This window comes from Ranitomeya variabilis, chromosome 5 (assembly GCF_051348905.1).
Source record: "Ranitomeya variabilis isolate aRanVar5 chromosome 5, aRanVar5.hap1, whole genome shotgun sequence".
In the NCBI taxonomy this organism is placed as follows: Eukaryota; Metazoa; Chordata; class Amphibia; order Anura; family Dendrobatidae; genus Ranitomeya; species Ranitomeya variabilis.
In genome coordinates, this window is record NC_135236.1 from 413809497 (window position 1) to 413834229 (window position 24733).

The 24733-nt window shown below is 42.6% G+C and overlaps 1 protein-coding gene across 3 annotated transcripts in view; it reads right to left on the bottom strand.

Annotated features, from left to right (window-relative positions):
• The window catches only part of HMGA2 (high mobility group AT-hook 2), a 494709-nt gene that overhangs the window by 422986 nt on the left and 46990 nt on the right, over positions 1-24733 (bottom strand). The gene's annotated exons all lie outside the window — the stretch shown is intronic.

The window sequence follows — 24733 nt, forward strand, 5'->3', positions numbered from 1 at the left end:
TATCTGCAATAAAATCACTGTAAACTACTGTAAACCATTCCCTGTTAAAACTTAACAGATCTGAAATTATGGCAAAAACTTGTAAATAGAGAACATATTTCTGTGCAGCGTGGGAACATATTAGTTGATCAGAATGCTTAATTGTAGAAATAAAATGTGGTGAAAGCAGAAATAAAAAGTATAGGTTCTTCCTTTATAAGTCCTTCACCTCAAAAAATTGCACCAAATCACCTCTTTTTACATGAATAAAAAATAAAGAAATGGAAAAAAACAATGAACATATTTGGCATCACCAAATCTGTAAAATTGCAGTCAAACTATAAAATTAGCTAACCCATACCGTAGATGACAGAGAAAATAAAAAACAAAAAAATGCTAGAATTGTGGTTTTTCGGTCACACTTCCCTCCAAAAAAAAAGTGCAACAAAACTTATAGTACTATGTATCCCATACTGCTATCATTAAAAACGTCAACTTGGGGCGCCAAAAAACAAGCATTTACATAGCTCCTTCAATGGATCACTTTTACCATACAATGAATGTTGTAAAAACAACCCCCCCCCAAAAAAAAAAATAATAATAATTGTAGAATTATTTTTCTCCTCACCATTCTATCCTACTTGTGATTTTTTTCTCCTTTTCTGAGTATGCTGTCTAGCAATACGTATATCAATCAAAACTACAACTGGTCGTGCAAAGAAACAAGCCCTCAGATGACTATGTTGATGGTGAAATAATAAAAGTTGTGGCTCTTGGAAGAAAGGTAGGAAAAAATGCAAAGGTAAAATAAAAAATGGACTGTGGAAGTAAGGGGTTAAACCCCTAACAAAATCTAAACTTATTCTTATTAAAATCAAGCTTTTGTTAAGCTAAACACAAGAGTAGGACCAAAAAGAAGCAAACGCACACAGGAAAACGGATAGTTCTCTCTTTTATATCCACTCCTGCCTTAGGCTAAAAATAAAAAACAAAAATATTAAAACTGCTATAAAACGTGCATATGTAAGCCTCAGGCTAATGTTTACACAATAATTTTGTAATTTTTCACTGACATATCTTTATTTACCCAAAATAAGTATAGATTTTATAAGCAGTTAATCCATTTTCACTTATGTATACTGATCTGCTCATGTGCTACTGTTCATTTCAAACAAAAATACTAAATGGCAGAATGTTTTGGCATTTGATTTAGTGTAATATACGGTATATATTTTAATAACTGATACATATGTACAATGCAGCAACACCATGAGATTAACTCTGTAAGAGGTGAACTATAAATAAAGGTGACATACTCAGATCTCTAAACATCTGACCATATATGATATGATTTGCTTCCTGCAAACAGCTGACATTTGAAATGCTTGAAAGACATCACAACATTATATAAAAAGAACTTGCTAAATGCAGACTTGCCATCCTGACAAAAATCTCCAAGAACAACCTATTCACATACTAGTTGAGAAAAAAACTGAATTTTTATTGGCAGTGATAACTTATTCCCATACTAGTTTACAGTCAAGTGGTATTTCTAACAATAGCACTTATGACATATCCACAGGATGGGTGGGTAAGAAACGTATTATTCAGTTAAGGGGCAAATATTGGGGCCATCAGAAGGCTCTTATGAGAAAAAAATGCCATGCATGTTAAGCTTAGATATAATCAATTAATATCAGTGCACTATCAAACTCATTTGCAGGATGTTGCATCTACAGCGTTTTTATTACCTGCGGTTTTCCGCAATCATGAAAAAAAAAACACTGCAATTTTGTCTCAATTTTTAAAAACTGTAGCAATAAAAACATGAAAAAAAAGCATGGTGGAAGCAAAGTCTGTCTGCATTTCTAGGTCGAGGCAAATTTACATACTGGTATATTACTAATTGCATAGAGTGGTATCAAAAAGTAATCTACTGGTGATGGATGTTAAGATGCCTTAAAGAGATTCTGTCACCCTGTTTTTGCCACCTAATGTGAGTGACGAATATTGTAATGTAGAGACAGAGACCGAGATTTCATTGAGGTGTCACTTACTTGGTAGCTCATTGTAGTTTTGATGAAAAATAGATAACTGATAGAACTGCAGCAGATGAGACAGTGATTTTATTAACCCCTTCCTGACATGAGGGGTACATGTACTGCTCTGCATGAGCTGCGTTCCCGCAAACAGCAGTACATGTAAGGCGGCACAATCTCACGGTCTCACGCTGAGAGCCACGGCGATAGGATGCAGGTGTCAGCTCTGTGTGAGAGCTGACACCCCACAGCAACGCCCATGATCGGTGCTAACACCGATCGCGTGCATTTAACCCCTCTGATGTCGGTGTCAGTAGTGAAAGACGAACATGGAACCCATTCTCTGCACACTTCCATCAGGACATTGCAATTTGATTTTGTTGTCCTGATTGTCTCCATGGAGACAATCGGCCGCAAGATGGCCGTGGGGTCTTTCAGGGAAGGTGGTTTGTGAGCGCCTACTGAGTGCAGGCGCTGAGATGCCTCCTTCCTTGCCTGTCAGATGATGTGATACTCCGCCGTGCTGTGCAGAAGCTTCTGACACTATACAGTGATGTCCCAGGATGGGACAAAGTTAAAAAGTTGAAAAAAAAAAAAAATTAAAACGTGTAAAAATATTTTTCTAAACCCCAACTAAAGAAAAAATAACTAAATACAATTTTTTCCAATAGTTATTAAGGTTGAAGGAAGACTGTAAGTCCATCTAGTTCAACCCATAGCCTAACCTAACATGCCCTAACATGTTGATCCAGGGGAAGGCAAAAAAACCCCATGTGGCAAAGAGTAAGCTCCACCATGGGGAAAAAAATTCCTTCCCGACTCCACATACGGCAATCAGACTAGTTCCCTGGATCAACGCCTTATCAAGGAATCTAGTGTATATACCCTGTAACATTATACTTTTCCAGAAAGGTATCCAGTCCCCTCTTAAATTTAATTAATGAATCACTCATTACAACATCATACGGCAGAGAGTTCCATAGTCTCACTGCTCTTACAGTAAAGAATCCACGTCTGTTATTATGCTTAAACCTTCTTTCCTCCAGACGTAGAGGATGCCCCCTTGTCCCTGTCTCAGGTCTATGATTAAAAAGATCATCAGAAAGGTCTTTATAATAAATACATTTCTATATATAATAAATAAATACATTTCTTTATATAAATAAAAAAATAAACAAAAAAGTACACTTATTTGGTATCGCCGCATCCGTAACAACCAGCTCTATAAAACTGTCCCACTAGTTAACACTGTAAAAAATAAAAAAAAGCCAAAAAACAATGCTCTATCATCAGTGCCCAACAAAAAGTGCCAAAAAATGTGATCAAAAAGATGAATGTAAATAAAAATGGTACCGCTGAAAACGTCATCTTGTCCCATAAAAAAACAAGCCATCAGCCTGACAAATAAAAAAGTTATAGCTCTCTGCATAAAACAATGCAGAAATTATTATTTTTCCTATAAAATAATTTTTAATGTGTAAAAGTGCCAAAATATATAAAAAAAAACTATATAAATTGGGTATCGAATAATAAATCTGCCTTACCAATTTTACCACACGCAGAACGGTATTAAAAAAAAAAAAGCAATTCTGTTCATTCTGTCTCCCAAATTCAGAACAGAAAACGATCAAAAAATGTTATGTACACGAAAATGGTAAAAATAAAAGGTCAGCTCGTCCCGCAAAAAAACAAGCCGTCACATGACTGTCGGCCGAAATATGGAAAAATTATAGCTCTCAAAATATGGTGATGCAAAAACTAGTTTTCGCAATAAAAAGCGTCTTTTAGTGTGTGACAAAAGCCAAATATAAATCTGGTATCGCAGTAATCGCACCGACCCGAAGAATAAAGTCACCATATAAATTATACTGCACAAGGAATGGCATAATAAATAAATAAAACCAATTCTTCACATGATGTTGATTTTTTCATTCTGCCTCCCAAAGATCGCAGTAAGGCTCGGCGCACATTTATCCTGCGCTCTGTGTGGAGTGCTTACACCGGGGTTTCCATGTAAATCTCTGCAAATTCTTCAGAGAGGAAGAGGACTAGAACTCTAGTGCCACCTATTGGAAGTAGCAATCCTAACAGTCAATGTCGACCCTTTAACGAGCCTTGTCACATGACTTAGGATAATAGCCCAACGATACTTCTTGGATCCATGTAAATCTCTGAAATATGTGTTTCAGATAGAACCCCCGACGGAAGATTCCCTATAATGAGGCAGATGGAGGCACTGTGGGCGCCACAGGACCTGTGATCCGGCGGTGTTCGTCTTTTTAGGGTTGCATAAAAGTGCTATTGGCCACACTTCTGTGCACTTCTGAAAAGAAGGACACTGCTGAACAGATGCCAGAGTACCTCTGCAATTTGTAACAACTCTGCTGGCATCACGGCATGGCCTCGCATCTCTCACACTATCTTACCCACTGCTCCAGGTCATGATGTGGTTTCTGTTTCATGCCAGCGTCTCTGCATCTCTGCTCTCTGCATGCTTCATGGCTGTGTGTATAGGGGGGCGGCGCCTGAACTCTCTGGTTCTTATAGGAATCAGGTGCCTCTGTCTAATCTGTTCCTGACCAATTGCCAGGAGGCCTCCAGTATTTAGTGCAGCTCCACCCAGTGGTCTGGGCCTGTGCAATGTGTTTGCTCAGTGTTTAGCTTCTGAGTTTGCCAGGCCTTGCTCTGTGTTAAGGTACCTTCACACGAAACGACATTATAACGATATCGCTAGCAATCCGTGACGTTGCAGCGTCCTCGCTAGCGATATCGTTTCGTTTGACACGCAGCAGCGATCAGGATCCTGCTGTGATGTCGCTGGTCGCTGAATAAAGTCCAGAACTTTATTTGGTCGTCCGATCGCTGTGTATCGTTGTGTTTGAAAGCAAAAGCAACGATACCAGCGATATTTTACACTGGTAACCAGGGTAAACATCGGGTTACTAAGCGCAGGGCCGCGCTTAGTTACCCGATGTTTACCCTGGTTACTAGCGTAAAATGTAAAAAAAACAAACAGCACATACTCACATTGCGTCCCCTGCAGTCTGCTTCCTCCTCTGACTCAGCGCCGCAAAGTGAAAGTGAAAGCAGCACAGCGGTGACGTCACCGCTCTGCTCTCACTGTACGGCGCTCAGTCAGTCAGGAAGTGGACGCAGGGGGACGTGAATGTAAGTATGTGCTGTTTGTTTTTTTTAGATTTTACGCTGGTAACCAGGGTAAACATCGGGTTACTAAGCGCGGCCCTGCGCTTAGTTACCCGATGTTTACCCTGGTTACCAGGGGACCTCGGCATAGTTGATCGCTGGAGAGCGGTCTGTGTGACAGCTCTCCAGCGACCAAACAGCGACGCTGCAGCGATCGACATCGTTGTCGCTATCGCTGCAGCGTCGCTTCGTGTGAAGGTACCTTTACTCCCTCTCTGGAGGCTTTTCTCTGTGCTATTGCCTTGATCTTGTTGTCCGCCCTCCAGGAGGCAGAATATCCTGGTCCCTGTGTCTTTGTCCTTGTTTTTTGTCTTGTTCCATTTCCTTGTCTGAACTTAGTCTTATCTCGGTCTCCTTGTCTGTGGCTTCCTTCCCTGCTGTGTCTTTCCTCGTGTTCTCAGTCTGCTTACACTCCGCACTCTTGCGGCTCTGCCTGCTCTGTACCTTTGTGGCTTTACCTCTGCTCCGCACTCCTGCGGTTCTGCTCCTTTCTACTCTGCTTATCTTCTGCTGCTGCAGTTATCCCTTGCTGCAGCTCCTCTCCACATTCCTTGTGGCTCCGCTCTGCTTTGCTGCAGAAACCTCTCGCTGCAGCTCCTCTCCGTATTCCTTGTGGTCCTGCTCTGCTTCGCTTTTGTTGCTACACTATCTCTTGCTACTCTACCTTTCCTATCCGCAGCCTTGCGGTTCTCTTCCTGTGTGAACAGGTCCCAACCTGTTCCTTCATTCTCCTTTCCTTCTGGCTTGTTTCCGTACCTACATCTCCTGTGTGAACAGGTCCCAACCTGTTCCTTCATACCTCATTCCTTTCTGCTTGTTTCCTTTCCTGCACCTCCAGTGTGAACAGGTCCCTACCTGTTCCTTCATAAACCACATCAACCAGTCCTGTGTTCTCTGCCGTGCCTTCCAATCCAGTGTTCCTGTCAGTCCTGCGTCCCTGCCAGTCCTGTGTTCCTGCCAGCCCTGTGTTCTCTGCCGTGTCTCTGCCAGCCCTGTGTTCTCTGCCGTGTCTCTGCCAGCCCTGTGTCTCAGCTGTGCCAGCCTACTCGTCTGAGTTTCAGCCGTGCTCTTCTGCCAGTCCTGCCTGATGCCCGCACCAATCCTGGTGTTCCTGTCTCCCAAGTGGGATCAGCAGCCACAGCCAGACACCACCCTGGAGTAGCACCTGGCAGCTGCCTGCTGCACAAGCCTGACATCACCATCAGAGGCTCCAGTGAAAACCCAGGCAGCTGTCATAGTTACGCCCCTTCCAGGGTAGTCTGGTTTGTGGCACAGTGGGGCCACAAACCCCCGAGCTCACGCCCAACAGTCAGGGCGTGAGCGTGACACAATTATAGTGAACGGATCCATCATGGGTTTCATCTGTCACAACACTTGGAGATTTAGATGGAAACCCTGATGTAAGTGCTCAGTGTCGGATAAATGTGATCATAAATGTTATGTAAAATGGTCCCAATAAAATCTTCAACTCAATCCCCAAAAAAGCAAGCCATCTCTCAGGTCCGTCAACTGTTAACGGAATTATAGGGGCTTCCACATTACTGGTAGCACAAATGCTATGGAAAAGCAAAATGGCTCCTCGCCCCCCCAAAAGAAATTCAGCAAATTCTCCGCCCTTAAATCCAAATACCCCCCTTCCCTTCTGAGCCCCAGTGTGCCTAAACGACATTTAGAGCCCACATGTTTGGCACTGCTGTAGTGATGAGAGCCCGCCTAATTTACAGGTGTTACAGGTGCGTGTCTCCATAAGCATGAGCTGGGCATAATGTACTGGTCACTACAAAGGCAGTTTGCAATTTTCACTCAGCAATATCCACTGCTGCTTGTTTCTGGAAAACACCCATGTAGTCAAAATCGTCTCTACATCCTGCACAGCTCCTGCGGCCAGGCGATCACGTGTCCCGGGTGAGTGGAGAGAGGTGAATATTCATTACCTTAATGAGCGGGGTCATGTGATCGCTTGGCCGCAGGAGCTGCTGGAAGCCAGAACAGGATGCTGTGAGGGCGTGCAGGGAAGGTAAATAGGAGTTTTTTTGTTTTTTTTTATGCTTTTCTTATGGGGGGCCATGTGTCATGAATCCCCAATGGCTAGGGATAGCACAAGATAAGCAAAGTAATAATAAATATCGGACGAGCTCTAGGGTGATGGAACCTGGGCTGACCGCTGCCCTACGCCTGACAAACGCAACTAGAGATAGCCAGGGAGCGTGCCTACGTTGGTTCTAGACGCCACGCACCAGCCTAAGAGCTAACTAGTACTGCAGAGAAAACAAAGACCTCACTTGCCTCCAGAGGAATTAACCCCAAAGGTACAAAGGTATAGTTGCCCCCCACATGTATTGACGGTGAAATGAGAGGAAGGCACACACAGAGATGATGTATATAGTTTTAGCAAATAGAGGCCCGCTGAAAACTAGAAAGCAGAATGACACAAAAGGGGACTGAGCGGTCAGCAAAAAACCCTAATCAAAAAAACCATCCTGAGATTACAAGAACCCATGTGCCAACTCATGGCACATGGGGAGAACCTCAGTCCACTAGAGCAACCAGCTAACAAGAGACATTCTAAGCAAGCTGGACAAAAAACCAAACAACTGAAAATCAGCACTTAGCTTATCCTGAAAGATCTGGGAGCAGGTAGGCAGGAACCAAACAGAGCACATCTGAACACATTGATAGCCGGCAAGGGAAATGACAGAAAGGCCAGGTAAAATAGGAAACACCCAGCCTCTGATGGACAGATGGAAACCAAAGGCCGCAACCCACCAAAGTCACCCAGTACCAGCAGCAACCACCAGAGGGAGCCCGCAAACAGAATCCACAACAGTACCCCCCCCTTGAGGAGGGGTCACCGAACCCTCACGAGAACCCCCAGGGCGATCAGGGTGAGCTCTATGGAAGGCGCGGACCAAATCAGTCGCATGAACATCGGAGGCGACCACCCAGGAATTGTCCTCCTGACCATAACCCTTCCACTTAACCAAATACTGGAGTTTGCGTCTGGAAACACGAGAATCCAAGATCTTTTCAACAACATACTCCAATTCTCCCTCCACCAGCACCGGAGCAGGAGGCTCGACCGAAGGAACAACAGGCACCTCATACCTCCGCAACAACGACCGATGGAACACATTATGAATAGCGAACGATGCTGGGAGATCCAAACGGAAAGATACAGGGTTAAGAATCTCCGAGATCCTATAAGGACCGATGAACCGAGGCTTGAACTTAGGAGAAGAGACCTTCATAGGGACAAAACGAGAAGACAACCACACCAAGTCCCCAACAAGAAGTCGGGGACCCACGCGGCGACGGCGATTAGCAAACTGCTGAGTCTTCTCCTGAGATAACTTCAAATTGTCCACCACCTGATTCCAAATGCGACGCAGCCTGTCCACCACCACGTCCACTCCAGGACAATCCGAAGACTCCACCTGACCAGAGGAAAAACGAGGATGAAACCCCGAATTACAAAAAAAAGGAGAGACCAACGTGGCCGAACTAGCCCGATTATTAAGAGCAAATTCGGCCAGTGGCAAAAAAGCAACCCAGTCATCCTGATCAGCAGAAACAAAACACCTCAAATAAGTTTCCAAGGTCTGATTAGTTCGCTCCGTCTGGCCATTCGTCTGAGGATGGAATGCAGACGAGAAAGACAAATCAATGCCCATCTTGGCACAAAACGTCCGCCAAAATCTAGACACAAACTGGGATCCCCTGTCAGAAACGATATTCTCCGGAATCCCATGCAAACGAACCACGTTCTGAAAAAACAAAGGAACCAACTCAGAGGAGGAGGGCAACTTAGGCAAGGGCACCAAATGAACCATCTTAGAAAAGCGGTCACACACAACCCAGATAACGGACATTTTCTGTGAAACCGGGAGATCAGAAATAAAATCCATGGAAATGTGCGTCCAAGGCCTCTTCGGGATGGGCAAGGATAACAACAACCCACTAGCCCGTGAACAGCAAGGCTTAGCTCGAGCACACACTTCACAAGACTGCACAAAGGTACGCACATCCCTAGACAAGGAAGGCCACCAAAAAGACCTGGCCACCAAGTCTCTTGTACCAAATATTCCAGGATGACCAGCCAACACAGAAGAATGGACCTCGGAGATGACTCTACTGGTCCAATCATCCGGAACAAACAGTCTTTCCGGTGGACATCGATCCGGTTTATCCACCTGAAACTCCTGCAATGCGCGTCGCAAGTCTGGGGATACATCGGACAATATTACCCCATCCCTAAGGATACCATCAGGCCCAGTGTCTCCAGGAGAGTCAGGCACAAAACTCCTGGAAAGAGCATCTGCCTTCACATTCTTTGAACCTGGCAGGTATGAAACCACGAAATTGAAACGAGAAAAAAATAACGACCAACGAGCCTGTCTAGGATTCAAACGCCTGGCAGACTCAAGGTAAATGAGATTCTTGTGATCAGTCAAGACCACCACGCGATGTTTAGCACCCTCAAGCCAATGATGCCACTCCTCAAATGCCCACTTCATGGCCAAAAGCTCCCGATTACCCACATCATAATTGCGCTCGGCGGGCGAGAATTTTCTAGAGAAGAAAGCACATGGCTTCATCACCGAGCCATTAGAACTTCTCTGTGACAAAACCGCCCCTGCTCCAATCTCGGAAGCATCAACCTCCACCTGAAAAGGAAGTGAAACATCTGGTTGACACAACACAGGAGCAGAAGAAAACCGGCGCTTAAGTTCCCGAAAGGCCTCCACGGCCGCAGGAGACCAATCAGCAACATCAGCACCCTTTTTAGTCAAATCAGTCAAAGGTTTAACAATACTGGAAAAATTAGCAATGAACCGACGATAAAAATTAGCAAACCCCAAGAACTTCTGAAGGCTCTTAACAGATGTAGGTTGTGTCCAGTCACAAATAGCCTGAACCTTAACGGGATCCATCTCAATAGTAGAAGGAGAAAAAATGTACCCCAAAAAAGAAATCTTCTGGACTCCGAAGAGACACTTTGAGCCCTTCACAAACAGAGAATTGGCCCGCAAAACCTGAAACACCTTCCTGACCTGTAGAACATGAGACTCCCAGTCATCAGAAAACACCAAAATATCATCCAAATACACAATCATAAACTTATCCAGATATTCACGGAAAATATTGTGCATAAAGGACTGAAAGACTGACGGAGCATTGGAGAGTCCAAAAGGCATTACCAAATACTCAAAATGGCCCTCAGGCGTATTAAATGCGGTTTTCCACTCATCACCCTGTTTTATCCGCACCAGATTATACGCACCACGAAGATCTATTTTAGTGAACCACCTAGCCCCCTTAATGCGAGCAAACAAATCAGTAAATAATGGCAATGGATACTGGTATTTGACTGTAATCTTATTCAGAAGGCGATAATCTATACAAGGCCTCAGGGAACCATCTTTTTTTGCCACGAAAAAAAAACCTGCTCCCAGAGGGGACGAAGATGGACGAATATGTCCCTTTTCCAAGGACTCCTTAATATAATTCCGCATAGCAGTATGCTCTGGCAGTGACAGATTAAATAAACGACCCTTAGGGAACTTACTGCCAGGAATCAATTCTATAGCACAGTCACACTCTCTATGAGGAGGGAGCGAATTGAGCTTAGGCTCCTCAAAAACATCTCTATAATCCGACAAAAACGCAGGGATCTCTGAAGGAGTGGATGAAGCGATAGAAATCGGAGGTGCATCATTATGAACCCCCTGACATCCCCAACTTAGCACAGACATTGTTTTCCAGTCCAGGACAGGATTATGAGTTTGTAACCATGGCAGACCAAGCACTAGTACATCATGTAAATTATACAGTACAAGGAAGCGAATCACCTCCTGATGAACGGGAGTCATGCGCATGGTCACTTGTGTCCAATACTGCGGTTTATTCATAGCCAGTGGTGTAGAATCAATTCCCTTCAGAGGAATAGGAACTTCCAGAGGCTCTAGACTAAAACTGCAGCGTTTAGCAAATGACCAATCCATAAGACTCAGGGCAGCGCCTGAATCCACATAGGCATCGACGGAAATGGAAGACAGTGAAAAAATCAAAGTCACAGACAAAATGAACTTAGACTGCAGAGTATCAATGGCAAAAGATTTATCAACCCTTTTTGTGCGTTTAGAGCATGCTGATATAACATGAGCTGAATCACCACAATAAAAACACAAACCATTTTTCCGCCTATAATTTTGCCGTTCACTTCTGGACTGAATTCTATCACATTGCATAGTCTCAGGTGCCTGTTCAGAAGACACCGCCAACTGGTGCACGGGTTTGCGCTCCCGTAAACGCCGATCAATCTGAATGGCCATAGCCATAGACTCATTCAGACCTGTAGGCGCAGGGAACCCCACCATAATATCCTTAATGGCCTCAGAAAGACCATTTCTGAAGTTTGCAGCCAGGGCGCACTCATTCCACTGAGTAAGCACCGACCATTTCCGAAATTTCTGACAATATATTTCCGCTTCATCATGCCCCTGAGAGAGGGCTAATAAAGCCTTTTCAGCCTGAATCTCTAGGTTAGGTTCCTCATAGAGCAATCCCAATGCCAGAAAAAACGCATCCACACTGAGCAATGCAGGATCCCCTGGTGCCAATGCAAATGCCCAATTCTGAGGGTCGCCCCGTAGGAACGATATAACAATCTTGACCTGTTGAGCAGGGTCTCCAGAGGAGCGAGATTTCAAAGAGAGAAACAATTTACAATTGTTCCTGAAATTCAGGAAGGTAGATCTATCTCCAGAAAAAAAACTCTGGAATAGGAATTCTAGGTTCAGACATGGGAGTGTGAACAACGAAATCCTGTATGTTTTGAACCTTTGCCGCGAGATTACTCAGGCTGGAAGCCAAACTCTGGACATCCATGATAAACAGCTAAGATCAGAGCCATTCAAGGGTTAAGAGGAGGTAAGAAGCAGCTAGACAGCAATTAAGGGCTAGGCAGCAAAACTCTGAAGGAAAAAAAAAAAAAAAAAATTTCCTTGAACACTTCTTTTTCTCCTGCTTCAGCCCAAACAATTAACACTTTGTGGTCCGGCTATACTGTCATGAATCCCCAATGGCTAGGGATAGCACAAGATAAGCAAAGTAATAATAAATATCGGACGAGCTCTAGGGTGATGGAACCTGGGCTGACCGCTGCCCTACGCCCGACAAACGCAACTAGAGATAGCCAGGGAGCGTGCCTACGTTGGTTCTAGACGCCATGCACCAGCCTAAGAGCTAACTAGTACTGCAGAGAAAACAAAGACCTCACTTGCCTCCAGAGGAATTAACCCCAAAGGTACAAAGGTATAGTTGCCCCCCACATGTATTGACGGTGAAATGAGAGGAAGGCACACACATAGAGATGATGTATATAGTTTTAGCAAATAGAGGCCCGCTGAAAACTAGAAAGCAGAATGACACAAAAGGGGACTGAGCGGTCAGCAAAAAACCCTAATCAAAAAAACCATCCTGAGATTACAAGAACCCATGTGCCAACTCATGGCACATGGGGAGAACCTCAGTCCACTAGAGCAACCAGCTAACAAGAGACATTCTAAGCAAGCTGGACAAAAAACCAAACAACTGAAAATCAGCACTTAGCTTATCCTGAAAGATCTGGGAGCAGGTAGGCAGGAACCAAACAGAGCACATCTGAACACATTGATAGCCGGCAAGGGAAATGACAGAAAGGCCAGGTAAAATAGGAAACACCCAGCCTCTGATGGACAGATGGAAACCAAAGGCCGCAACCCACCAAAGTCACCCAGTACCAGCAGCAACCACCAGAGGGAGCCCGCAAACAGAATCCACAACAGCCATGCATTCAAGGATATGGATGAGGAGCACTTCAGACAAGGATGGGGCTAATGAGCCATGCATACCAGGACAGAGATGAGGAGCCATGCAGACAAGCAAGGGGATAAAGAGCCATGCATACAAGGATAGGGATGAGGAGCCATGCAGAAAAGGACGGGGAAAAGGGGCCATGCATACAAGGATAGGGATGAGGAGCCATGCACACAAGGATAGGGATTAGGGGACAATGCATACCTGGCTTATACTCGAGTCAATACGTTTTCCCAGTTTTTCGTGACAAAATTAGGTGCCTAGGCTTATACTCGGGTCAGCTTATACTCCAGTATATGCAGTATCTTCATTCACGTAAAAATGCCAAAAGCCACAACATTTTTACGCAATTTTGGGTTGTGCAAAAATGGTGTCTCTATTTAGAGTGCTTTACGCTATTTGTGTGGAATAAACAAGTTGCAGTATTAGTCCCATAGTTTTTATTTTTAAAAACATTTTAAAAGAACAGGAGAAAACACACTGGTGCTTACTAAGACCTGATAAAGTGAAGCTGCTGGTAGTAACACAGGCTCTGTGTGCTGTCCTGTCAGCAGACAAATAATAGCAGATATAATTGTATATTACCATGCTAACATCTGTGTAATATAGCCCAATAGTTAGTAAGTACCTTCTCTGACAGTGCAACGTAGTTTGTGCCCACAATGATATACAATGATCTTAGATGTATTTAATGCCTGTTCTCAGCGAGTATTAAACTCCCCCTCCCTCCTTTTCCCTTTTTGCGATCTCATTTTACCATCCCAGTTGAATGTGAATAACAAAAAATAATAAAAATACAAAAACACATTTTTATTAGAACACATAAAAGTACATTTAGGGTGCGTGTCCACTGTCCGGATTGACGGCGCTTTGGATGGAGAGGAAAACCCACTCCGCCCAAAGTGCCGCCCCCTTCTCTACGCGCGGTGATTCTGGATGTGTTCATTGTACGCAACCGGAATCGCCGCACCCTATACATAGGACCCTGATATTTACCTTGCAGAGACGGAGCGTCGCCGCAAGGTAAACAGACATGCTGCATTCTAAAAATACGTGCTGCATGTCTGGAAACACAGGGCCGCCGGATGCGTGTTCGCACGCATATTGGAGACGGGATTTCATAAAATCCCCTCCACTATGCTGTAACATTTGGACGCTGTGGGTTGAACGCTGCGGTTGTGCGCAGCGTTCAATCCGCAGCTAATCCGGATGTAATCCGGCCCGTGGACACATACTCTTATAGATTAATTAAAGAGTAATATTCATGACCACACTTAATAAATTTAATAAACATTTAGATTTTATTCATTTCCTTTAACCGTGCCAATTTTCACTTTGTGAATGGGAGCCTACTCCCTTCTGTACCACTCCTATGAGTTCTTATTGGCTTCCCCTGCCCCCCACCACATTCCTACCTGGCAACATATGGCCATCCTAATTAGTGAGGCTATATACACTGCTCAAAAAAATAAAGGGAACACTAAATTGGCACATCCTAGATATCACTGAATTAAATATTAAAGTTGCAAATCTTTATTCATTACAAAGGAGTGTGTTGAGAACAATAAAACATAAAAATGATCAATGTAAATCAAAATGAATATCCCATGTAGGTCTGGATTTGGAATGATACTCAAAATCAAAGTGGAAAATCAAATTACAGACTGATCCAACTTCAGTGGAAATGCCTCGAAACAAGGAAATGATGTTCAGTTGTGTGTGTGTTGCCTCCATGTGCCTGTATGACCTCCCTACAATGCCTGGGTATGCTCCTGATGAAGCGGCGGATGGTCTCCTGAGGGATCTCCTCCCAGACCTGGACTAAAGCATCTGTCAACTCCTGGATAGTCTGTGGTGCAACGTGACGTTGGTGGATGATGCGAGACATGATGTCCCAGATGTGTTCAATCTGATTCAGGTCTGGGGAACGGGAAAGCCATACCACAGCTTCAATACCTTCATCTTGAAGGAACTGCTGACACACTCCAGCTACATGAGGTCTGGCATTGTCGTGTATTAGAAGGAACCCAGGGCCAACTGCACCAGCATATGGTCTCACAAGGGGTCTGAGGATCTCATCTCGGTACCTAATGGCAGTCAGGCTACATCTGGTGAGCACATGGAAAGCTGTGAGGCTGTCAAAAGAAATGCCACCCCACACCATTACTGACCCACTGCCAAACCAGTCATGCTGAAGGATGTTGCAGGCAGCACATTGCTCTCCACGGCGTCTCCAGACTCTGTCACATGTGCTCAGTGTGAACCTGCTTTCATCTGTGAAGAGCACAGGGCGCCATTGGTGAATTTGCCAATCCTGGTGTTCTGTGCCAAATGCCAAGTGTCCTGCACAGTGTTGGGCTGTGAGCACAAGTTCCATCTGTTGACGACGGGCATTCAAACCATCCTCATGGAGTTGGTTTCTAACCGTCTGTAAAGACACATGCACATTTGTGGCCTACTGGAGGTCATTTTGCAGGGCTCTGGCAGTGCTCCTCTTGTTCCTCCTTGCACAAAGGCTGAGGTAGCAGTCCTGCTGCTGGGTTGTTGCCCTCCTACGGCCCCCTCCACGTCTCCTAGTGTACTGGCCTGTCTCCTGGTAGCGCCTCCAGCCTCTGGACACTATGCTGACAGACACAGCAAACCTTCTTGCCACAGATCACATTCATGTGCCAGTTTTATCATAGTAAGATCCTTTATCCCTGTGTTTACTAGCAAGTGTGCATAATATTATCACCAGCCTAATCCATTTTTGTGTGAGCAAAGATGTTTTTAAGGACATTATGGAAGTCTTGGCCATGCACCTACGATCCCTATCCTTGAAGGTGGTGGCCATCAAACAGCAGCAAGTGACACTCTCCATTGTTACTGGGGGTTCGTTTCTACCAAAGTTTGATGCTGAATCTAAGGTAAAATTGCCGGATTGCTTCCTTGGGGACCAAAGTAAATTTTAAATTGTCCTTCATCATGGAAGCTGTATTTTTGCCTTGGCCTGTTTCCTACGGAGGGTACACATGAATTGGCCAATTTGTAACGTACGTTACTTCAGCTTTTCAATGTAAGTTACTGGCTGATGACTGGGTTGAAGTAATGCATGATGGTAGAAAGTACAGTGCCTTGTGAAAGTATTCGGCTCCCTGGAACTTTTCAACCTTTTCCCACAGATCATGCTTCAAACAATGATACCAAATGTAAATTTTTGGTGAAGAATCAACAACAAGTGCAACAAAATTGTGAAGGTGAGTGAAATTTATAGGTTATTTTACATTTTTGTGAAAATTCAAAAACTGAAAAGTGGGGCGTGCAATATTATTCGGCCCCTTTAACTTAATACTTTGTTGCGCCACCTTTTGCTGCGATTACAGCTGCAAGTCACTTGGGGTATGTCTCTATCAGTTTTGTACATCGAGAGACTGAAATTCTTGCCCATTCTTCCTTGGCAAACAGCTCGAGCTCAGTGAGGTTTGATGGAGATCGGTTGTGTACAGCAGTTTTCAGCTCTTTCCACAGATTCTCAATTGGATTGAGGTCTGGACTTTGACTTGGCCATTCTAACACCTGGATACATTTATTTGTGAACCATTCCATTGTAGATTTTGCTTTATGTTTGGGATCATTGTCTTGCTGGAAGACAAATCTCTGTCCCAGTCTCAGGTCTTTTGCAGACTCCCAACAGGTTTTCTTCAAGAATGGTCCTGTTTTTGCTCCATCCATCTTCCCATCAATTGTAACCATCTTCCCTGTCCCTGCTGAAGAAAAGCAGGCCCAAACCATGATGCTGCCACCATCATGTTTGACAGTGGGGATGGTGTGTTCAGGGTGATGAGCTGTGTTGCCTTTACGCCAAACATATCGTTTGGCATTGTTGCCAAAAAGTTCGATTTTGGTTTCATCTGACCAGAGCACCTTCTTCCACATGTTTGGTGTGTCTCCCAGGTGGCTTGTTGCAAACTTTAACCCCTTCACGACATGCGCTGTACTAGTACTGCGCATGTCGTGTCTCCCCCTTTGATGTGGGCTCCGGCGCTGAGCCCACATCGTCGCGACATGTCAGCTGTTTTGTACAGCTGACATGTGCGTGCAATAGCAGCAGGTGGAATCGTGATCCCCCTGCCGCTATTAACTAGTTAAATGCCGCTGTCAAACGCTGACAGCGGCATTTAACTACCACTTCCGGCCATAGGGCCAGAAATGCGCGCATCGCCGACCCCCGTCATGTGATCGGGGGTCAGTGATACATCGGCATAACAACCAAAGGTCTCTTTGAGACCTCTATGGTTGTTGATGTCGGCTTGCTGTGAGCGCCACCCTGTGGTAGGCGCTCATAGCAAGCCTGTAATTCAGTTGCATAGGAGCTACCTGATGATCGCTACTATGTAGCTGAGCCGACCCAGTTGTGCCAGCTTCTAGCCTCCCTTAGAGGCTATTGAAGCATGGCAAAAGTAAAAAAAAAAAAAAAGTTTTAAAAAGTAAGAAAAAAATAAAAAAAATATAAAAGTTTAAAATCACCCCTCTTTTCGCCCCATTCAAAATAAAATAATGAAAAAAATCAAACCTACACATATTTGGTATCGTCGCATTCAGAATCGCCCGATCAATTAAAAAAAAGGATTAACCTGATTGCTAAACGGCGTAGCGAGAAAAAAATTCAAAACGCCAGAATTACGTTTTTTTGGTCGCCGCGACATTACATTAAAATGCAATAAAGGGCGATCAAAAGAATGTATCTGCACAAAAGTGGTATCATTAAAAACGTCAGCTCGGCACGCAAAAACTAAGACCCCATCCGACCCGAGATCCCAAAAAAGGAGACGCTACGGGTATCGGAAAATGGTGTGATTTTTTTTTTTGTAACAAAGTTTGGAATTTTTTTTTACCACTTAGATAAATAACCTAGACATGTTTGGTGTGTATGAACCCGTAATGACGTGGAGAATCACAATGGCCGGTCAGTTTTAGCATTTAGTGAACCTAGCAAAAAAGCCAAACAAAAAACAAGTGTGGGATTGCACTTTTTTGCAATTTCACCACACTTGGAATTTTTTTCACGTTTTCTAGTACAAGACATGGTAAAACCAATGGTGTCGTTCAAAATTACAACTCGTCCAGCAAAAAATAAGCCCTCATATGGCCATATTGACGGAAAAATAAAAAAAAGTTATGGCTCTGGGAAGGAGGGGAGCAAAAAACGAAAAAGGGCTGCGTCTTGAAGGGGTTAAAAGACACTTTTTATGGATAGCTTTGAGAAATTAATTTCTTCTTGCCACTCTTCCAGGCTAGATTTGTGCAGTGTACGACTGATTGTTGTCCTATGGACAAGACGGTCCCACCTCAGCTGTGGATCTCTGCAGTTCATCCAGAGTGATCATGGGCCTCTTGGCTGCATGTCTGATCAGTCTTCTCCTTGTTTGAGATGAAAGTTTAGAGGGACGGCTGGGTCTTAGTAGATTTGCAGTGGTATGATACTCCTTCCATTTCAATATGATCACTTGCACAGTGCTCCTTGGGATGTTTAAAGTTTTGGAAATCATTTTGTATCAAAATCCGATATTAAACTTCTCCACAACAGTATCACGGACCTGCCTGTTGTGTTCCTTGGTCTTCATGATGCTCTCTGTGCTTCAAAGAGAACCCTGAGACGATCACAGAGCAGGTGCATTTATACGGAGACTTGATTACACACAGGTGGATTATAGTTATCATCAATAGGCAGCACGGTGGCTTAGTGGTTAGCACTGCAGCCTTGCAGCGCTGGAGTCCTGGGTTCGAATCCGACCAAGGACAACATCTGCAAAGAGTTTGTATGTTCTCTCCGTGTTTGCGTGGGTTTCCTCCGGGCACTCCGGTTTCCTCCCACATTCCAAAGACATACTGATAGGGAATTTAGATTGTGAGCCCCATTGGGGACAGCGATGATAATGTGTGCAAAGCTGTAAAGCGCTGCGGAATATGTTAGCGCTATATAAAAATAAAGATTATTATTATTATTATTATTAATAGAAATTTAGGACAACATTGGACCATTCAGAGATCCACAATGAACTTCTAGAGTGAGTTTGCTGCACTGAAAGTAAAGGGGCCGAATAATATTGCACGCCACACTTTTCAGTTTTTGAATTTTCACTAAAATTTTAAATAACCAATAAATTTCATTCAACTTCATAATTGTGGTCCACTTGTTGTTGATTCTTTACCAAAAATTTACATTTGGTATTTTTATGTTTGAAGCATGATATGTGGGAAAAGGTTGAAAAGTTCCAGGGCGCGGAATACTTTAGCAAGGCAATGTATTGTGGAGTGGTTACTGAGGATGCACGCAATGAGATGAAAGTGAAAACCATGTAAATCTATGACAAGAATAAAAATACCTGGAAATGGCCATCTAAAAATGATGAAATTTATTATGATGTCAAATTTTAAGAAAGGTTGATCCTCCCCTGAAAATGTGTTCTAGGGACATTTGGGAATTTTTTGATTAGCCAGGAAGTTAAATGAGCAGTGAGCACAAATTTACATTCTTGTTGAAGCTCTTCATTAGCCGTGTCTGAATTCATTGGACTGGACCACACATGTAGGCCTAGATTAAAATTTAGTCTACATTATGTAATTGATAAATGGTCATATTTTGTAATCAAAATTTTCACTCTGCAAAAATGTTGAGAACTGAAGTATGAATATTTATTGATTACATTTTTATACTAAATTTTAGTCTACATATGTAGTTCACACCAGTGAATTCACATGCAGCCTATGTTTTGTCTAAATAAAGTCAGTTTGCCTTCTCAAATATGAACAGTGACAAAGTTGAACACATTCTTTGTTTTGTAACATAAGTTACTACATTGTGTTGTAACGTAAGTTACCTACTTTTCTTGTAATAAAAACTGTTGCATTTAGCTTGAGAGGTTAAAATAAATTTGTTAAAGTTGCTTGGACTATGGTGTTTTTAATACAATAAAAATAGTGCTTCTCTCCTGTTTACAAGAACAGAAAATTTGGCAGTCTCAAGATATGGACAATTGCCTTTCCTTTTTGTGTAACGTAAGTTACCAAGTAATAACACTGTATTTTGTATTTAATTTGTATTGTTGAAAAATCAAACTGTGTTGAAATCTATTGTGAATAGTTTAATGTACAATATACATTCACTCATTTTTGTGCCTGCCTTCAAAGAACAGTCTGTAGACATTATTAACTCAGTTTTTGGCTTGTGAATGTAACGCAAGTTATCATGGAACCGCCCAGTACAGCAAATTTTGGGTTCCAGACATCAGTATTTGGTTAAGTGAAAAGGTTACATCTGGAGGACAAATCCTAGGTTAAATGTGGAAGATCTGCATGCAGATTTTCGCATAAAAGAGTGTTGGCAGCAACGTTGGGAGGTGCTGATCTAGGTGGTTCCAATGGCCACTCGTGAAGGGGGTACTGTTATGCCTCTATTCAATCTGGTGGTTGCGTGCTCTTCTGTCTGCATGTCTGTCCACTGAGCAACAGTAGGTTCTGTCGCTGTCTGGGTGATGATTACTTTTTGCATATGTCCATTCTTTTCGGACAGCAGGTGTTTTTCATTTGTTATCTAGCTTGTCCTATCCCACTGCAGGTGCCACTATTTAAACCAACCCACCTGCTAGTCTTCTCTGCTGGTGATAGTTATCAGAGAATACTGAATGGAGTCCTAGTCCTACTTCTGTGTATCTAGGCCAGTCAGATCAGAAATATACCGCAGCAGTAAACTTATGCTGCACTCTCCCTCGATTCCTTAGGAGGTACGTGATACACTCGACGCCTTTTAGGGAGGGAGGCAGTTGTCCGAGTTGTCTTCTCTATTTTTTACTTTCAGCGTTTATCCAGGTTGTGCTGAAGCTGCTAGGTCTTGTGTTAATGGATACTATAGTCTGTATGGGAACCGGGTGGGGTTTGCGGAGTTTTTTTTCATAGTTAGGTCTTTTATCCCCGTGTTTACTACCACGTGTGCATAACAGATAACCTGTAAATTTTGGGTAATGATTACACTAGGCAACACAAAAATAATCAGCAAAGGTAATATATCTCTGTTTGATGGAGATTGATGTGCTGATTCCAAAAATATGCTTAGTTTTGCTCTATCACATAACATTTCTGAGATGGAAGTATTTTTGTTATTACGTTATTCCCATTTCTTTGCTTGTCTTACTTTATTGTGAATTTTCTTACAGGGACAACATCAGTAAAGGTTTTAGTGAGCTTTATGGGAAGGAGTATTGACAGTGCAGTCAACCAATGACGACTTCTCGGAAAGTCACATGTTATGGGGAGGAGCTAACTTTTATGAGGTGGTAAGATTTGAGTCAGTCAGAAAAGGATGGTGATGGCAGAAAGGACTGGTATGTGAGACTCTGAAAGGAGACAAGCCTCAAAGGAGATCTGAGCCCTGCCACAGGGAGATAGAAGGGAAGGCAGCAGACCGCCGCTATTGTAAGAGGATTTTCACTGCATTTCTGGGAGGGCAAGTAGCCTCGAGGGAAGAAAGCAGCTCAGTCACTGAGGTGTAACTGAGTGAGAGTCTCCACAGAGAGAGAATCTGAAAGCAGCCAATATCACACTGAGAAACTGCCTGTCTGCAAATATTCATCTGTAAGGAATAGGCTGACCCGTCTACCAGATTACCTCCAGTAAAATCAGTTCTAAATACAAGCTTCCTCTGTCATCTCTGGGGAAATAACTACATATAGTAGGTCGGCTAATCGCATTTTTTTTTTAGCTTGTCATCACCATTGAACTGAACTTACTCTACTGTTTGATCTGATTTAAAGGAGAAAAATGCCCCAACAGTATCAATCATCCGAACAGATTCTGCTATGTATGTGGTTCTTTTACACCAAAAGGCCGATCACTCATGATATTAAAAATATGTACCAGATGTACTTTAAATGATCAAGACAAAAGCTGTGCCCCTCATGTGATATGCTAGAGTTGTTCAAATGATCTTCATGACTGGTTGAATATGAGGAAAGTGGCTATGCTATTAGCTGTTCCCATGATTTGGAGAGAACCCAAAAATCATAGTGATGACTGCTACTTCTGTTTTGTCAAACTGAAGGGCTTTTCTACAAAGAACAAACATAAGATTAATTACCCTGAACTTTAATCTGAGATTAGGCCAGTTCTACATGATGGTACCTTGCCAGTTCCTGCACCACAGTTGTCTGGATTGGATGAAATTGAAGTAGAATATGAAGACTATGGAACTGAAGCTACTGGCGTAGACATGGAGACTTCAAGTAAAGATGATTATGTACCTGATGGAGAAGCCAAGCAGCCAGAACACTTTACTCAACATGAATTAAATGATCTTATCAGAGACCTTTCATTATCAAAAGATAAAGCTGAACTTCTTACATCTAGGTTGAAACAGAAGAATCTTCTTCATAATGATGTCAAAGTGTATGATTACCGAAACAGAAGTAACACTTTAACACAATTTTTCACAGTTGTTGGACCAGTGGTGTACAGTAACAATGTGACTGACCTCTTTGAAGAACTGAATCAAGGGTATTTTGTTGCAGATTGGCGATTGTTTATTGACTCATCCCAGAGAAGTTTGAAAGCAGTGTTGCTTCACAATGGAAATATGAAACCATCAATCCCTATTGCTCACTCATGTCATCTAAAGGAAAGATATGAAAATATGTAATTTGTTTTAGATGGTATACAATATAAGCATCAATGGAATATCTGTGGAGATTTGAAAGTGATTGGTCTGCTAATGGGAATGCAAGGTGGTTTCACAAAATATTGTTGCTTCTTGTGTTTATGAAACAGTAGAAATACAGTAGAGCATTATGTTCGTCGTGATTGGGACAGAGAAACATCTTTGATCCAGGTAGAGACAGTTTTCAGCATAATCCTTTAGTTGCTCCAATAAAAATCTTTCTTCCTCCACTACATATAGTTGTGATATAGAAGGGTTAATAAGTTGCCTTTAAGTGCCTCTTGCCTTTAATTGCTAGAATTACTAGAATCTGTTGACGCAGTAGTCTGATGGTCTCCTCTTCAAGGAGACTATACTTCTTATCAATGTATGTTCTTAATAGTCAGCAACATGCTCTGAGTTATGGTAAATAAAGTATGACCCTGGGTGATGGTGGGGGCTACATGAGTTACATTGAAATGCATTTTGTGTAAATGGTATAAAGCATTGCCTTGGTTTTTAATATATCAGATAAAAGTGACGTGCTCACAGGATATGTGTGAGGTGTCTTTTTGTCTCCAAGCGCGCTTGTAAAATGACGGGCGTAATTCCACAATTAGGCCTCACTGGTGATCTGTCAGCTGACAATTGGTCAGAACGAAAACAGCTACGACAGTTGGGATTGATTAAAACTTTGTGAAAGCCATGGCAAAGATAAATTCACAAGGGTTCCAAGTACATTTCACCAGCAAAACTGAAGGAAGGGGTATTTGTTGGTCCTCAGATCAGAGAGCTTATGAGAGATGATGGGTTTAAAGGAACTCTCAATGATAAGGAATTGAGATTTTGGGGAAAGCTTCAAGTGGATCTGTGAAAACTTCTTAGGAAAACAAAAATCTCCAAAATATGTTGAAGGTGTTGAGAAACTGCTAAATGCATACCAGTGTCTTGGCTGTCGCATGTCTCTGAAAATGCACTTTTTGCATTCACATTTAGTTTTCTCCCTTCAAAATTTTGGGGATGTAAGCAATGAACAAGTCGAGCGGTTTCACCAGGACATTTAAGTAATGGAACAACGCTACCAGGGTTTTTGGAATGACTCAATGATGGCAGATTACTTCTGGATGTTATATATGGACAACCCTGAAAAATCATATCAACGACAGTCTAATGTCAAGCATTTTTAATTTATGCTCATATTTTGTTTCCTATTTTCCATGGGAAATTGTTTTGGTTCAAATAAAACGGTTTTGTAAGGTAAAGAATTTATTCTGATATGTAGATTACTGTTTTCTTAATGAAGCCAGTATATTTCCTATACCTTATAATAATGATGCTGCTCGATGGAAAGTATACGTGCTACAGAAAAAACTATACACATTTTCGAAAACAGGACAAAAAGATGATTCAGAAAACTACAAAGTCACCTACGATGATTACACAAAATATTTTTTGTAGACCTGTGTTATTATAGATGCTAAGCTGAAGGGGCGTTACCAGAAATTATTCTCTGGGGGCATGTACTTCTTCCCATGCATAACGTTGGATCATTATTGATAATAAGGAAACAGCGACATATAGGCTATGGGTTGAACTAGATGGACTTAAAGTCTTCCTTCAACCTTAAATACTATGTTACTATGTTACATAGGGAAAATAAGAACATCGCCTACCTTAGCTTAGAACATGTAATGATAGAGAATTGTAAAACCAAAGAACTAGGGACTCAAATATAAGACAGTAGGAAATGTATTTGCAATCCAAAAGTGATTTTTTACATTTCGGTTATTAACCCTGACCTTCAATGGGGTCCCTTGATGTTTTTTTAGAAAGACGTGGTTTAGGGTAAACAGAAAATAAATATAATGTACAGTTGTGGCCAAAAGTATTGACACATCTGCAATTCTGTCAGATAATACTCAGTTTCTTCCTGAAAATGATTGGAAACACAAATTCTTTGGTATTATTATCTTCATTTAATTTGTCT